Source organism: Aethalodelphis obliquidens, unplaced genomic scaffold (assembly GCF_003676395.1).
Source record: "Aethalodelphis obliquidens isolate GAN/ISIS:26980383/991018 unplaced genomic scaffold, ASM367639v1 scaffold45, whole genome shotgun sequence".
Lineage (NCBI taxonomy): Eukaryota > Metazoa > Chordata > Mammalia > Artiodactyla > Delphinidae > Aethalodelphis > Aethalodelphis obliquidens.
Genome location: NW_020837989.1, coordinates 15954336 through 15971591, shown reverse-complemented (window position 1 = coordinate 15971591; position 17256 = coordinate 15954336). Strand labels below are relative to the sequence as shown.

General features: G+C 41.2%; 1 long non-coding RNA gene across 4 annotated transcripts in view; it reads left to right on the top strand.

Annotated features, from left to right (window-relative positions):
* Positions 1-17256, top strand: part of LOC113606915 (uncharacterized) — an 82317-nt gene that overhangs the window by 19550 nt on the left and 45511 nt on the right. Inside the window, exon 4 of one of the 4 annotated variants that reach the window (XR_003427763.1) lies at positions 740-788. The exons of the other annotated variants lie outside the window; for them this stretch is intronic. This is a non-coding gene — a long non-coding RNA (uncharacterized LOC113606915). Of the gene's footprint in view, positions 1-739; positions 789-17256 lie in introns of those variants that run through there. 4 annotated transcript variants of the gene reach the window in all.

The window sequence follows — 17256 nt, the reverse complement described above, 5'->3', positions numbered from 1 at the left end:
AAAATGTTTTTACCTATGATAAGCACTCTTAGAATTTACTCAACATCTTTCATTCATAACGCACAGCAGTGTTAATTATATTAATCATGTTGTACACTACATCCCTAGTACTTATTTATCTTTTAAAAGGAAGTTTGTACCTCTTGACCACCTTCAGCCAACTCCCCCTCCCTCCACCCCCTGCCTCTGGTAACTGCAAATCTCATCTCTTTTTCTGTGAGTTTGTTTTGATCTTGTTCATTTTTTATTCCAAGTTTCCTTGTACATATCCAAAGAGAAGTGATAACTGTTAATGTGTGGGCTCCCTGGGCAAAAGAACAACCTTACAAACAGCTAAATGATGCCAGTTTGATATCAATGTCATCCAGTGTTTTAAGTATATCAGTTAACTCCAATGGGGATTTGATTTTTATTCAACCAATTCATGGAATCAAAATAAAGCTTTAAGAAGTTCATTCTGCCAAAGGTAAAACATCCAAAATTAATGTAAACACAATTATAAATTTAGTTAAAATATCCAGCATTCAAGATAAAATTGTTTCTGTGGTCTCAATACAAATATATATTTTGGTGAATCACAGCTTCATGATAAAAATGTTTTTACCATATTAGGATATTAGCAATGACCTTAGAATTGGTTGTGATGCACATGTAATTTCTTTTTTTTATTTTTAGGAGGGAAGATATTTTGTATTTTAAAAATTTTTTTTTAATTTAATTTTTTTTTTTTTTTTTGCAGTATGCGGGCCTCTCTCTGTTGTGGCCTCTCCCGTTGCGGAGCACAGGCTCCAGACACGCAGGCTCAGCGGCCATGGCTCACGGGCCCAGCCGCTCCGCGGTATGTGGGATCTTCCCGGACCAGGCCTCGAACCTGTGTCCCCTGCATTGGCAGGTGGATTCTTAACCACTGCACCACCAGGGAAGCCCGGGGTACATCTTTTTGAATTAGTATTTTTCTTTTCTTCAGATAACTACCTAGGAGTGGAATTGCTGGATCATATGGTAGTTCTGTTTTTAATTTTTTGAGCCACTATTTTCCATAGTGGCTGCACCAATTTACATTCCCACCAACAGTGCACAAGGGTTCCCTTTTCTCCACATTCTCACCAACACTTGTTATTTGTTGTCTTTTTGGTAATAGCCATTCTGACAGGTGTGAAGTGATATCTCATTGTGGTGGGGGGGGGTTTAATTAATTTATTTATTTGGCTGTGTTGGGTCTTAGTTGCGGCACACAGAATCTTTCGTAGCGGCACTCGGGCTCTTTGTTGTGGCGCGTGGTCTTCTCTCCAGTTGCAGCGCAGGCACCAGAGTGTGCGGGCTCAGTAGTTGTGGCGCGCGGGCTTAGTTGCCCCATGGCTTGTGGGATCTTAGTTCCCTGATCAGGGATTGAACCTGTGTCCCCTGCATTGGAAGGTGGATTCTTAACCACTGGACCACCAGGGAAGTCCCTCATTGTGGTTTTGATTTGCACTACTAACTTTTTAAAATATATACAAAATACTACATATATTTAATGTGTATAATTTGATGAGTATGGGCATATGCATTCCCTGGGGAACAATCACCATAATCAAGGTGATAGATTTATCCATCACCAAAAGTTTCCCGTGTCCCTTTGTTTTTGGTTTTCGTGTGTGTGTGTGTGTGTGTGTGTGTGTGTGTGTGTGATTAACTCTTAACTCAATAAGAGACCGTCTGCAAAAATTTTTACTGTTTCTGAAGTCTCATCTGAAAGGTATTCTACTTGCAATAGCCTTATATGCAAGCCTTTTTCACAAGAAAAATATTGCACAAAGGAAAATTTGTTTCTGCACTGTGATTATTTGCATTTTGGCAATGCCATAAAAGAGTGAGACATTTAGATCTTTGATAATCTCTGTAGTGATAAATGGAACTATTATATTATTATGGCAGCAGATTTCATCCTAGCATTTGAAAATTCGTTTGCAATTTTGGAACCTGAAAACACTTCTGGTGGTAGTCCATCCAAACACTTACTTGAGCTGAAAGACTGATGATGATATACAGGTGTGGAAGTCCATTACATTTCTGCTGTGATTGTATTATCTGCTTAATCTGAATTTTTCCTAAAAAAAAATTGTTTATCACTTTCCTTAGTGTTAGTTAAGGAAATCATACATCTCTTATGGTTAGTTGTTAATATATGCTGGCTTATGTCTGATTTTTCATCTTTTATTAAATGAACAACTGCATACTGCAGAAACTTTCAAAAGGGATTTCTGTCTTGTTTAATAAATGTTCACTGCTCAGAAAGTTCAGCACAAGTTATGCTTGCTCTTTTATATTTGGGGGTTCATATATACAGAAAAATAGATTTCTGATAAAGTGTTAATATCCAAAATATATAAGGAACTCATACAACTGAATAGCAACAAACAAACAAACAATCCCAATTAAAAATAGGTAGAGGATCTGAATAGGCATTTTCCAAGGAACATATACAGATGGCCAATAGGTACATGAAAAGATACTCGACATCACTAATCATGAGGAAATGCAAATCAAAACCACAATGAGGTATCATCTCATACTTGTCAGGATGGCTATTACCAAAAAGACAACAAATAACAAGTGTGGGCGAGAATGTGGAGAAAAGGGAACCCTCGTGCACTGTTGGTGGGAATGTAAATTGGTGCAGCCACTATGGAAAACTGTATGGAAGTTCCTAAAAAATTAAAAACAGAACTACCATACGATCCAGCAATTCCACTCCTAGGTATTTATCTGAAGAAAATGAAAACACTAATTCGTAAAGATATATTTTAGGACTTCCCTGGTGGTCCAGTGGCTAAGACTCTGAGCTCCCAAAGCAGGGGCCCCGGGTTCGATCCCTGGTCAGGGAACTAGATCCCACATGCATGCTGCAACTAAGAGTTCACATGCTGCAACTAAAAGATTCCCACATGCCACAACAAAGATCCCACGTGCAGCAACTAAGACCTGGAGCAGCCAAATAAAGCAATTTTTTAAAAAAAGATATATGCAACGCTGTGTTCACTGCAGCATTACTTACAACAGCCAAGATATGGAAACAACCCATGTGTCTGTCCATCAATGGATGAATAGATAAAGAAGATGCAGTATAGGGACTTCCCTGGTGGCACAGTGGATAGGACCCCATGTTCCCAATGCAGGGGGCCCCAGTTTGATCCCTGATCAGGGAACTAGATCCCACATGCATGCCACAACTAAGAGTTTGCATGCCACAACTAAGGAGTCCGCCTACCACAACTAAGATGAGGTGCAGCCAAGTAAGAAAATAAATAAATATTTTTTAAAAAAGAAGATGCAGTATATATTACACAATGGAATACTATTCAGCCATCAAAAAGAATGAAATCTTGCCATTGGCAACAAAATGCATGGGCCTCGAGGGCATTATGCTAAGCAAAATAAGACAAAGACAGAATAGCCTATGATTACACTTATATGTGAAATTTAAAACAACATCAAAAAACCAAGCTCACAGATACAGAGAACAGACTGGTGGTTGCCACAGGTGAGGGGGTAAGGAGTGGGAGAAATTGGTGAAAAGGACCAAAAGGTACAAGCTTCCAGCAATAAAGTAAATAAATCATGGGGATGTAATGTGACTGTAATGTAATGGTATAATGTAATGGTGACTACAGTTCAACTTTACTGCCGATTTTAAAGCTGCTAAGAGAGTAGATCTGAAAAGTCCTCATCACAAAAAAAAATTTTTGTAACTGTGTGGTGACATGTTAACTAGGCTTATTGTGGTGATCATTTTGCAATATTTACAAATATCAAATATTTTGTTCACCTGAAACTAATACAGTGTTGTGTCTGTTACACCTCAATAAAAAAAATTGCAGGAAGGTTTAAAAAAAAGTAATAGAAACCACTTCAAGAATCAAAGAGATTGAATTTGATAATCTCACAGCTGTGAGAGTGCATTTGTCATTTACAGGTTCAAACTCTTGACTTACTATAAACTGGGTCCAACTTGACCCAGTTTGAAAGGGCTGCACAACTGCAAGCTAACATAAATTGAGTTTAACATCTGATTAAAAAAAAAAAAAAGGTGAACTTCCTGTTTGCCTGAAAGTGAGACTGCACTTTTAAGGCAAAGTCTTCCCAGCAAAGCCAGAGCTGATTTTATGGAAGGTTTTGGGAAGCCTGGGCGCAGGGGCTGGTGGACTTTCAGAAGAGAAAGGCTTTAAGGATGTAAGGACTTTCAGCTGCTCCCTGGAGCAAGGTTGTCTTTGACTGGCTGGCTTTCGAGCACGGTCCTGGGAGTGAGACGCTTGCTGATTGGCTGTCGTCTAGGAGCGTGGGGACTGTCACTGACTGGCTGGCTTTCAGAGGCTTGGTGGTGGATTTGTTCACATCCAGAAGCATAGTTACTGAAGTGAGAGTATCGCTGATTGGCTGATTTTCAGAACAAAAATCGTAAGTGATTTCTCATCATCGCAGTTACTGGTCACAGCTTGGGACTTTGGCCAAAGAACAGTGTTCTCCTTTCCTGAATATGAAAATAAGTACCTTTGATTCTCAGTCTCCCCTTTTATTTCCCTCAGCTAAACCTGCAGGAGATCATAAGAGGTTGAATTTTTATTTGTGGAGATACGCTTTTCAGCTGGTGTTGCCATTTAAGTGATTTAAGCACCAGTTACTGTGGAGGAAAAATAGCTCTGACGCATTTTAGTAATTTATTGAAAAAAGCTGAATGCAAGATATTCATGGTGTCCTGACAGTCAATACAGGACGCAGGACAAAATATAGGACATGTCCTGTATGTACAGGCAACTCTATGAGCAAAGTGCTAAGGGAAGAGAAGGAAGCCTCACCTCAACAGAAGGAAATTGAATTCTCATTTCCTTCTAGAAGGGCATTCATTGTAGCCTGCTTGTTAAAGGCAAATACTGGAAACAACCTAAATGTCCGTCAGTTGGGAACTGGTTGGATAAAGCTTTGGGTACCTGTAAAATGGAATACAGTGCATCCATTAAAAATGAGATGGAGTTCTGTGAACTAATATGAATACTACCATGATAGATAGTTAATTTTAAAAAAAACAAGATGCAAATTCCCTGTATGGTATCATTTGTGCTAGAATATGTGTGGGGGTCATGGAGAGAGGAATAAATATATGTTCCTATATGTGTCGACTGTCTGTGGAAGGATATTCAAGAAACAGTCATGATGATCTTGGGGAAGGGGAACTGAAAGGCTGGGAGGCTGAAGGGCAGGGAGCAGAAGAGGCTTCCTTTTCAGGGCATATCCTTTTGCAAATGGAACACTTTTAATTATTTTTAAAACAATGATTTTTAAAAAATCGAATGTGTGACCTGGGAATGGGTGAGAGGCACAAGTTTGATAGGCTAAGCGTGTGGACAGGATGTTTTTTGAGCCTAGTGACCCGTCTGCACAAGGGTGGACCTCTGAGGCTGGCTAACCAGGTGTGTGGGATGTTTCCCACATCTCCAAGTCTCCACACCACAGAGCACAGGAACTAGCCTGGGGCTGGGAGGGGAACAATGCCATCCCACGTAGCAAATGACCAAGAAACAGAGCTCACAATAAGTGCACTAAATTGCACAGGCAGCCAAAGGGAACAGGGATCGCTGTAATGATCCTGTGTCGAGTTCACTTCCTGGGAGCTCTCCACTGCTGATGGAGATAAAAAGCAGGGAGGGTCCCTCCGAACATCCTTGGAATTTCATTGCTGGAGGTCTCCTCACTGGGGAGTCAGTCTGCTTTGAGGAGAACAGCTCCTTTCCTGGCAGAAACAGATCTCTGCAGCATAAAATGTATAAGAGAGAGAGTATGACAAAAACTTTTGAAAATGGAGGAGTTGGAAACAGTGAACCCACTATAGGGGATCATCATCATAATTATAGCAGCTAATATTAAATGAGCATTTATCGTGTCCTAGGGACTGTTCCAAGTGCTTTGCATGCATTATACTCTCACTTAGTCCTTAAAACAACCCTATGAGGTAGATACCCTTATTCCAGTTTCACTGATGAGAAAACTGGTAACCAGAGGTTTAGAAATTCACCCAAGGGCACATATGTAGTTGATCTGGGGTTTGAACGAAGGCTGTCTGTACTCCAGCCATTTGACCATACTGCCTCCAAAAGAGGGCTTCTCTGGCACAACCTAAAAACCAATTAACAGCATTAAGCATAGGTGCCATGGGAAACATTTGGTGTTCCTGAGTGCCAGCACAGCTCCTGGAATGTGATTTTTTAAAAATTGAGGTGAGGGACTTCCCTGGCCGTCCAGTGGTTAAGACTCCACGCTTCCACTGTAGGGGGCATGGGTTCAATCCCTGGTCGGGGAACTGAGATCCCGCATACCGTATGGTGCAGCAAAAAAAAAAATTTGAGGTGAAATTCACCTAACATAAAATTAACCATGTTAAAGTGAACAATTCAGTGGCATTTAGTGCACTCACAGTGTTTTATAATCATCACCTCTATTTAGTTCCAAAACATTTTCATCACCCCAAAAGGAAACCCTCTATCCGTTAAGCAGTTTCTCTCCATTTCCCCCTCCCTCCAACCTCTGATAACCACCAAATATGTGTTCTGTCTCTGTGGATTTATGTATTCTGGATATTTCATATAAATCGAATCATACTATATGTGACCTTTTGTGTGTGGCTTCTTTCCCATAGCATGTGTGTTTGAGGTTTTTCTACATTATAACATGCATCAGTGCTTCGTTTCTTGTTATGGCTGAATAACATTCCATTGTGTGCATCTGCCGCAATTTGTTTATCCATCCATTCATTGATGGGCTTTGGGGCTGTTTCCACCTTGTGGCTGTAGTGCAGCTGTGAACATTTGTGTGTGTGTGCTTGTTTGAGTACCGGTTTTCAGTGTTTTGGGTGTATACCTAGGAATGGATTGCTGGGTCATGTGGGAATTCTGTTTAACTTTTAGAGGATCTGCCAAATCAGAATGTGATGTTTTGATATTAGAATCTCTCTTTGGTACCTTGGCTTTCTCCTATCCAAGAAAAGGAGAACTCATTTTTCAGGTGAATAAGAGAAACACAGTGTGGTGTAGTGCAGGGAAGACACAAGCTGACCTGGTTTTGAATCTCTGCTCTACCACTTATTGAAAGCATCTGCTAATAAGTTATCAGCAGAAATGGAGATGATCACAGCATCCATTCATTCATTCATTCAATGAATCCGCTGAGGGCTTGTTGCAGGTCTGGCACTGGGGATAGAGTAAGCCATCGTGAAGTTTACAAAATGAGGGGTGGGAGGAGGAAGGGAGGACCCAGGAGTGAACTGTTTTACAAAAGGAAGAATCTTTTTGTCATGAGAATAATCGCTCCCTTTAGCCACAAGTAGTCAGTGAGCACATCCAGGTGGGCCTGCATCTTATTCCTCTATCCCCAGCAGCCAACACAGGGCTTACAGAGATAGGTCATTTAGGATTCTGGAGTGGCAAGCAATAGAAACTCAGTGGCTTGGTTTAACAAGGATTACTGGATAAAGATTGGGATAGCTCCCAGAATGGAAAGAATAGCTAAACAATCAGTCCTCTGGGAGGCTGGAAAGAGGCCAGGAAGTGATGGGCGTCTCAGCACCAGAGGCTTGTAGCTCGGCCTCCCCTGGGGCTCTGTCTTGGATGACCCAGCTCCAACCTCTGCTGGTGTGGCAGGGTTCTGCCTATCACTGCAGTTTGGGCTTTGCACACTCCAGGGGGTTCCTTCATGTCACAGTCGTCAGAGGATTGAATTCTCATTAGGACAATTTTCTAGCAAATGACAGTCAAGTGTCTTGAGGAAGGGTGTCTTTGTACAAAGTCACAGTTGGCGCTGAAAATCAGCTTGGACTGAAAAAGAAAAAAAGCCGGCTGGGAGGACAGAGGAGATAAAGCCAGCTGCAAAGCCACAGCTTTGTGTTTCTCCCACAGTCAGGCAGCAGCTGTGAAATGCCACAGGGACCTCTCTTTGGGTGACTGCTGCTTTCTGACTTTTGACAAAAGCCAAAAGCAAAAGCCTGGTTTGCTATTCTCACCTCTTACTGCAGATAACCAACTGCTCTGTGGCCTCACCTCATGACAGCACTCCATCCCTAGTTAATCTCTGCTTTTCTCAATCCTGAGTCCAAAACAGCAACCAGTCCAGAACTGATTCCCACTTCCCTTTGACCCTCCTTGGAATCCTTGAGCTGGAACCCAAAACTTACAAAAGAGCTGCCATCCTTCTGTGGGTCCTCTGGGGTGCCCCACCTCACTGCTTGGAGCCAAGAAATCTGATTCCAGCAGACCACAGGCTTGTTCTTGGTCACCTCTGGCTGGTTAGGCTGGAACGATCTATTACTGACTGTCAGGAATAGAGAACTGTGATGGAGGGAGGAAGGTCCCCAGAGGTAAATGAGATGCTGTCATCAGGAAAAGGTGAAGGCATTGAGCATGCAGACCCAAGAGATGGCTCTTGGCGTAGTACTCAATTAATGTGAATTATTATTAATGAAGTCATGTTTTTAGAGACACTCTAGCAGATATCTTACAAAATGATAGATAATATCAATGCCTAATAATGATGGAATATCTGCTGTGCGCTAGGCTCTCTACTAACTCATTTAATTCTTAAGTGGCCTCCCTAGATCTATCTTACAGATCTCTGCAGTTTCTAGGACAGACTGTCTGTGCAGGAGGAGTTATCCAGCATGAATGCTGGTGGCAGGTTGTTTCTGGCTCTGGTACCACCTCGGCAACTGCACTAGCCTGAAAGCATCCCCTGGATTTCCTCTGTATCTTGGGAGTGTGTGAAGTCAGAAGTGGCTTTAGACCCAACTCTTGCCCTGCTTTAGGATGGGGGACTCAAACTCTACTCTGGCAGCAACAATGATAATAACAACCATTAGAAACACTCATAAGCTGTTCTACCACATGCCGGGGACTGTGCTGAGAGCTTTGCATGTATCATCTCCTTTAATCAGATGAACAGTCCTGTGAGGTACGTGCTGCCTTATTTCTCAGATGAGCACACTGAGGTCTGGATATCCTTCTTGCTAAGGTCACACAGTTAATGAAGGTCAGAGCCAGGACTGGAACCTGAGGCTGTCTAGAACTCAAGTGCTAAAACAGAAGGCTATACTGCTTGACTGACTTGCAACCATCTGTAAATACAGCCTCTGTTTATATTTTTGTACACGTTTACTTATGTAAATATATTTTTAAATGAATTAATGAATAAAACATTTGGCACAGGGCCTAGCTCATGAGCCATTATTATTATGGTTACAAATGGGTGTGTTCTTGACAAGTATAAAAACCAAATCCTATCTCTCTGTAACTTTAGCTTGTGATTCTCATTTTATCTTCGTTGTTCAGTGATGTTCAGTTTGCCATGGATCTTAAATGCTCTCCACCTCTCCCCTGAATGCCATCTGCCAAACTTCTCACACTCTTAATCTGGCAAACAAACACCTAAGAGCAAGCACCTGAAAAGTGAAAGCATCCCTTAGCAAATTCTTTTGGGGAGGGAAGAATCCTGTTGTCTTGGGGTAATAAGTCATTGACCCCTAATTTTTCTGTTTATCATCTCAGGAATCATTCCCAGTATTGGGGAAGGGAAAGGGGGAATAGAGACTATGGTGACTGTCTCACAGACTGGGGACAGCCCAGGGAAGTCTCTGCCACTGAGAGTAGCCAGCGGGGTTCAAGGTATGGGCTCTAGCCATTAGAATTGCCATCATCGTGGGCAGCGGGCCCAAAATTCAGGTTCCCAGGCCCTGCCCCAGACCCACTGAGGGCACATCTCCAGAGATAGTGCCTGGGAACCTGCATGTAGTGTTTCCTGGTGAAGAGCTATAGTCTTATTCTAATGTCTAGGGGAAGGAACCTAGGATGGGGCTGGGGTCACTGTCAGAGGAGCAAGTATGCTTAAAAAGTGGCTCATGGATGGCTGCCATTTTAGGAGGTCTCCTGATTTTGCTCTCACGTGTCTTCCCTACACAACTTTTCATCATGGCTGCAATTGCCTTTTTAACATCAACTTATTTATTACACTATTGTTCTAAAATTCCACCTCTGGAGAATGTGCTGGGGGAGCAATCACTCTTGCTGCTTCTTCCCCCAGACACGTTTCTGCTCCCCAAAGGCTGCTTGCACAGGACCTACCATCCTTCCAGGCCCCTCTTTTTCTTATGTCTTCTGCTCCTTGCTGCTGCCGCTCCATTGGGAGGGGATGCAGGGAGGATGCTCCTAGAATGTGCAAAGACACATTCCCTTTGTGAAGCTCAAAGGTGAAATTCATATGACTCACTTCACATTTGGATCTGAGGCACTGGTATTTTGTGCCCAATTTAGTAAGGACCGGATTGAGAGAATTGGAGGCTATTTGTTTATCCTCTTAGTTGGTCTTCCCCTCCGTCCTTTCTGCATTTGGTTATTTCTTGTCTAGCTGCTGTTGCAGGTTTCATTTATCAGGCTGAGGTGCCTTGGTAGGCCAGCAGAGGAGGCGGGGCCTGAGTCTGTGCCTGGCGGGGGCATTAAGAGGAGGCTCTGGGGCTTTCCTGGTGGTGCAGTGGTTGAGAATCTGCCTGCCAATGCAGGGGACACGGGTTCGAGCCCTGGTCTGGGAAGATCCCACATGCCACAGAGCAACTGGGCCCGTGAGCCACAATTACTGAGCCTGCGCATCTGGAGCCTGTGCACCGCAACAAGAGAGGCCGCGGTAGTGAGAGGCCCGCACACCGCGATGAAGAGTGACCCCCGCTTGCCACAACTACAGAAAGCCCTCGCACAGAAACGAAGACGCAACACAGCCATAAATAAATAAATAAATAAATAAATAAATAAAGAGGAGGCTCTGGGAGCGTTGTGGGAAGAAAGGACTAAACTCGTGTAAAACACCTTGCTGTACTCAACAACACAAACAGCTCAAATTCAAAGATGACTTAGATACACATTTCTCCAAGGAAGGTATGCAAATAGCCAAGAAGCACCTGAAAAGATGTTCAACATCACTGACCAGTAGGAAAATGGAAATCAAAACCACAATGAGGGGACTTCTCTGGTGGTCCAGTGGTTAAGACTCTGTGCTCCCAATGCAGGGGCCCCGGCTTCAATCCCTGGTCAGGAAACTAGATCCCGCGTACCACAACTAAGAGCCCGCATGCTGCAACTAAAGAGCCTACATGCCACAATGAAGACCCTGTGTGCTGCAACTAAGACCCAGTGCAGCTAAATAAATAACTAAGTAAGTAAGTAAATAAATAAATACTACAATGAGATACCACTTCACACCCATTAGAATGGCTATTATAAAAAAAAGAAAACTGATAATAAGTGTTGGTGAGGATGTGGAGAAATTAGAACTCTTGTGGTGGGAATGTAAAATGGTGCATTGCTGTGGAAATGCAGTATGGCAGCTCCTCAAAAAATAAAAAATGGAATTACTGTATGAACTAGCAATTCCACTTCTGGGTGTATATCCAAACGCAAGGATTTGAAATGATAGTTGTTCACCCGTGTTCATAGCAGCATTATTCACAATGGTCAAAAGGTAGAAACTACCCAAGTGTCCATGGATAAACAAAATATGGTATATACATATAATGGCATATTATTCAACCTTAAAAAGGAAGGAGGAAGAGGACATTCAAGATGGCAGAGGAGTAAGATGTGGAGATAACCTTCCTCCCCACAAATACATCAAAAATACATCTACATGTGGAACAGCTCCTACAGAACACCTACTGAACATTGGCAGAAGACCTCAGACTTCCCAATAGGCAAGAAACTCCCCACGTACCTGGCTGTGTGGCTGACATGGTCTTGGTGCTCCGGCCAGGTGTCAGGCCTGAGCCTCTGAGGTGGGAGAGCTGAGTTCAGGACATTGGACCACCAGAGACCTCCTGACCCAGCGTAATGTCAATCGGTGAGAGCTCTGCCACAGATCTCTGTCTCAACGCTAAGACCCAGCTGCACTCAATGACCAGCAAGCTCCAGTGCTGGACACCCCATGCCAAACAACTAGCAAGACAGGAACACAACCCCACCCGTTAGCAGAGAGGCTGCCTAAAATCATAATAAGTTCTCAGACATCCCAAAATACACCACTGGACACAGTCCTGCCCACCAGAAAGACAAGATCCAGCTTCATCCACCAGAACACAGGCACCAGTCCCCTCCACCAGTAAGCCTACACGACCCACTGAACCAACCTTACCCACTGGGGACAGACACCAAAAACAACGGGAACTATGAACCTGCAACCTGTGAAAAGGAGACCCCAAACACAATAAGTTAAGCAAAATGAGAAGACAGAGAAATATGCAGCAGATGAAGGAGCAAGGTAAAAACCCACCAGACCAAACAAATGAAGAGGAAACAGGCAGTCTACCTGAAAAAGAATTCAGAGTAATGATAGTAAAGATGCTCCAAAATCTTGGAAATAGAATGGAAAAAATACACGAAACGTTTAACAAGGACCTCGAAGAACTAAAGAGCAAACAAACAATGATGAACAGCACAATAAATGAAATTTAAAATTCTCTAGACAGAATCAATAGTAGAATAACTGAGGCAGAAGAACGGATAAGTGACCTGGAAGATAAAATAGTGGAAATAACTACTGCAGAGCAGAGTAAAGAGAAAAGAATGAAAATAATTGAGGACAGTCTCAGAGACCTCTGGGACAACACTAAGCACAACAACATTCAAATGATAGGGATCCTAGAAGAAGAAGAGAAAAAAAAAAAGAAGGGACTGAGAAAATATTTGAAGAGATTATAGTTGAAAACTTCCCTAATATGGGAAAGGAAATAGTCAATCAAGTCCAGGAAGCTCAGAGAGTCCCATACAGGATAAATCCAAGGAGAAACACACCAAAACATATTACTCAAACAATCAAAAATTAAATATAAAGAAAAAATATTAAAAGCAGCAAGGGAAAAGCAACAAATAACATACAAGGTAAGAAAAACAATAACAAGGGAATCCCCATAAGGTTAACAGCTGATCTTTCAGCAGAAACTCTGCAAGCCAGAAGGGAGTGGTAGGACATATTTAAAGTGATGAAAGGGAAAAACCTACAACCAAGATTACTCTACCCAGCAAGGATTTCATTCAGGTTCGACAGAGAAATTAAAACCTTTACAGACAAGCAAAAGCTAAGAGAATTCATCACCACCAAACCAGCTTTACAACAAATGCTAAAGGAACTTCTCTAGGCAGGAAACACAAGAGAAGGAAAAGACCTACAATAACAAACCCAAAACAATTAAGAAAATGATAACAGGAATATACATATTGATAATTACCTTAAATGTAAATGGATTAAGTGCTCCAACCAAAAGACAAAGACTGGCTGAATGGATACAAAAACAAAACCTGTACATATGCTGTCTACAAGAGATGCATTTCAGACCTAGGGACACATACAGACTGGAAGTGAGGGGATGGAAAAAGATATTCCATGCAAATGGAAATCAAAAGAAAGCTGGAGTAGCAATTCTCATATCAGACAAAACACTTTAAAGACTATTACAAGAGACAAAGAAGGACAGTACATAATGATCAAGGGATCAATCCAAGAAGAAGATATAACAATTATAAACATTTATGACCCCAACATAGGAGCACCTCAATACATAAGGCAAATGCTAACAGCCATAAAAGGGAAAATCGACAGTAACACAATCATAGTAGGAGACTTTAACACCCCACTTTCACCAATGGACAGATCAACCAAAATGAAAGTAAATAAGGAAACACAAGCTTTAAATGGCACATTAAACAAGATGGACTTAATTGATATTTATAGGACATTCCATCCAAAAACAACAGAATACACTTTCTTCTCAAGTGCTCGTGGAACATTCTCCAGGATAGATCATACCTTGGGTCACAAATCAAGCCTTGGTAAATTTAAGCAAATTGAAATCGTATCAAGTATCTTTTCCTACCCCAATGCTATGAGACTAGATATCAATTACAGGAAAAAAACTGTAAAAATTACCAACACATGGAGGCTAAACAATACACTACTAAAAACCAAGAGATCACGGAAGAAATCAAAGAGGAAATCAGAAAATACCTGGAAACAAAAGACAATGAAAACACAACAACCCAAAACCTATGGGATGCAGCAAAAGCAGTTCTAAGAGGGAAGTTTATAGCAATACAATCCTACCTCAAGAAACAAGAAAAATCTCAAATAAACAACCTAACCTTACACCTAAAGCAATTAGAGAAAGAAGAACAAAAAAACCCCAAAGTTAGCAGAAGGAAAGAAATCATAAAGATCATATCAGAAATAAATGAAAAAGAAATGAAAGAAACGATAGCAAAGGTCAGTAAAACTAAAAGCTGGTTCTTTGAGAAGATAAACAAAATTGATAAACCATTAGCCAGACTCATCAAGAAAGAAAGGGAGAAGATTCAAATCAATAGAATTAGAAATGAAAAAGGAGAGGTAACAACTGACCCTGCAGAAATACAAAGGATCGTGAGAGATTACTACAAGCACTATATGCCAATAAAATGGACAACCTGGAAGAAATGGACAAATGCTTAGAAAAGCACAACCTTCCAAGACTGAATCAGGAAGAAACAGAAAATATGAACAGACCAATCACAAGCACTGAAATTGAAACTGTGATTAAAAATCTTCCAACAAACAAAAGCCCAGGACCAAATGGCTTCACAGGTGAATTCTATCACACATTTAGAGAAGAGCTAACACCTATGCTTCTCAAACTCTTCCAAAATATAGCAGAGGGAGGAACACTCCCAAATTCATTCTACGAGGCCACCATCACCCTGATAACAAAACCAGACAAAGATGTCACACACAAAAAAAACTACAGGCCAATATCACTGATGAACATAGATGCAAAAATCCTCAGCAAAATACTAGCAAACAGAATCCAACAGCACATTAAAAGGATCATACACCATGATCAAGTGGAGTTTATCCCAGGAATGCAAGGACTCTTCAATATATGCAAATCAATCAATGTGATAAACCATATTAACAAATTGAAGGAGAAAAACCATATGATCATCTCAATAGATGCAGAGAAAGCTTTTGACAAAATTCAACACCCATTTATGATAAAAAACCCTCCAGAAAGTGTGCATAGAGGGAACTTACCTCAACATAATAAAGGCCATATATGACAAACCCACAGCCAACATCATTCTCAATGGTGAAAAACTGAAATCATTTCCACTAAGATCAGGAACAAGACAAGGTTGTCCACTCACACCACTCTTATTCAACGTAGTTTTGGAAGTTTTAGCCACAGCAATCAGAGACAAAAAAGAAATAAAAGGAATCCAAATTGGAAAAGAAGAAATAAAATTGTCAGTGTTTGCAGATGACATGATGCTATACATAGAAAATCCTAAAGATACTACCAGAAAACTACTAGAGCTAATCAATGAATTTGGTAAAGTAGCAGGATACAAAATTAATGCACAGAAATCTCTTGCATTTCTGTACACTAATGATGAAAAATCTGAAAAAGAAATTAAGGAAACACTCCCATTTACCATTGCAACAAGAAGAATAAAACAGCTAGGAATAAACCTACCTAAGGGCTTCCCTGGTGGCGCAGTGGTTGAGAGTCCGCCTGCCAATGCAGGGGACGTGGGTTCGTGCCCCGGTCTGGGAAGATCCCACATGCCGTGGAGCAGCTGGGCCTGTGAGCCATGGCCACTGAGCCTGAGCGTCTGGAGCCTGTGCTCCATAACGGGAGAGGCCACAACAGTGAGAGGCCTGCGTACCGCAAAAAAAAAAAAAAAAAAACCTACCTAAGGAGAAAAAGACCTGTATGCAGAAAACTATAGGACACTGATGAAAGAAATTAAAGATAATAGAAACAGATGGAGAGATATACCATGTTCTTGGATTGGAAGAATCAGCATTGTGAAAATGACTGTACTACCCAAAGCAGTCAGCGCAATCCCTATCAAACTACCAATGGCATTTTTCACAGAACTAGAACAAAAAAATTTCACAATTTGTATGGAAACACAAAAGACCCCAAATAGCCAAAGCAATCTTGAGAAAGAAACACAGAGCTGGAGGAATCAGGCTCCCTGACTTTATACTACAAAGCTACAGTAATCAATACAGTATGGTACTGGCACAAAAACAGAAACATAGATCGATGGAACAGGATAGAAAGCCAAGAGATAAACCCATGCACATATGGTCACCTTATCTTTGATAGAGGAGGCAAGAGTATACAATGGAGAAAAGACAGCCTCTTCAATAAGTGGTGCTGGGAAAACTGGACAGCTACATGTAAAAGAATGAAATTAGAACACTCCCTAACACCATACACAAAAATAAATTCAAAATAGATTAAAGACCTAAATGTAAGGCCAGACACCATAAAAGTCTTAGAGGAAAATATAGGCAGAACACTCTGTGACATAAATCACAGCAAGATCCTTTTTGACCAACCTCCTAGAGAAATGGAAATAACGAAAATAAATAAATGGGACATAATGAAACTTAAAAGCTTTTGCACAGCAAAGGAAACCATAAGCAAGACGAAAAGACAACCCTCAGAATGGGAGAAAATATTTGCAAATGAAGCAACTGACAAAGGATTAATCTTCGAAATACACAAGCAACTCATGCAGCTCAATATCAAAAAAACAAACAACCCAATCCAAAAATGGGCAGAAGACCTAAATAGACATTTCTCCAAAGAAGATATACAGGTTGCCAACAAACACATGAAAGGATGCTCAACATCAATAATCATTAGAGAAATGCAAATCAAAACTATAATGAGGTATCACCTCACACCAGTCAGAATGGCCATCATCAAAAAATCTACAAACAATAAATGCTGGAGAGGGTGTGGAGAAAAGGGAACCCTTTTGCACTGTTGGTGGGAATGTAAATTGATACAGCCACTATGGAGAACAGTATGGAGGATCCTTAAAAAACGAAAAATAGAACTACCATCTGACCCAGCAATCCCACTACTGGGCATATACCCTGAGAAAACCATAATTCAAAAAGAGTCATGTACCACAATGTTCATTGCAGCACTATTTACAATAACCAGGACATGGAAGCAACCTAAGTGTCCACTGACAGATGAATGGATAAAGGAGATGTGGCACATATATACCATGGAATATTACTCAGCCATAAAAGGAAATGAAATTGAGTTATTTGTAGTGAGGTGGATGGACCTAGAGTCTGTCATACAGAGTGAAGTAAGTCAGAAAGAGAAAAATAAATACCGTATGCTAACACATATAT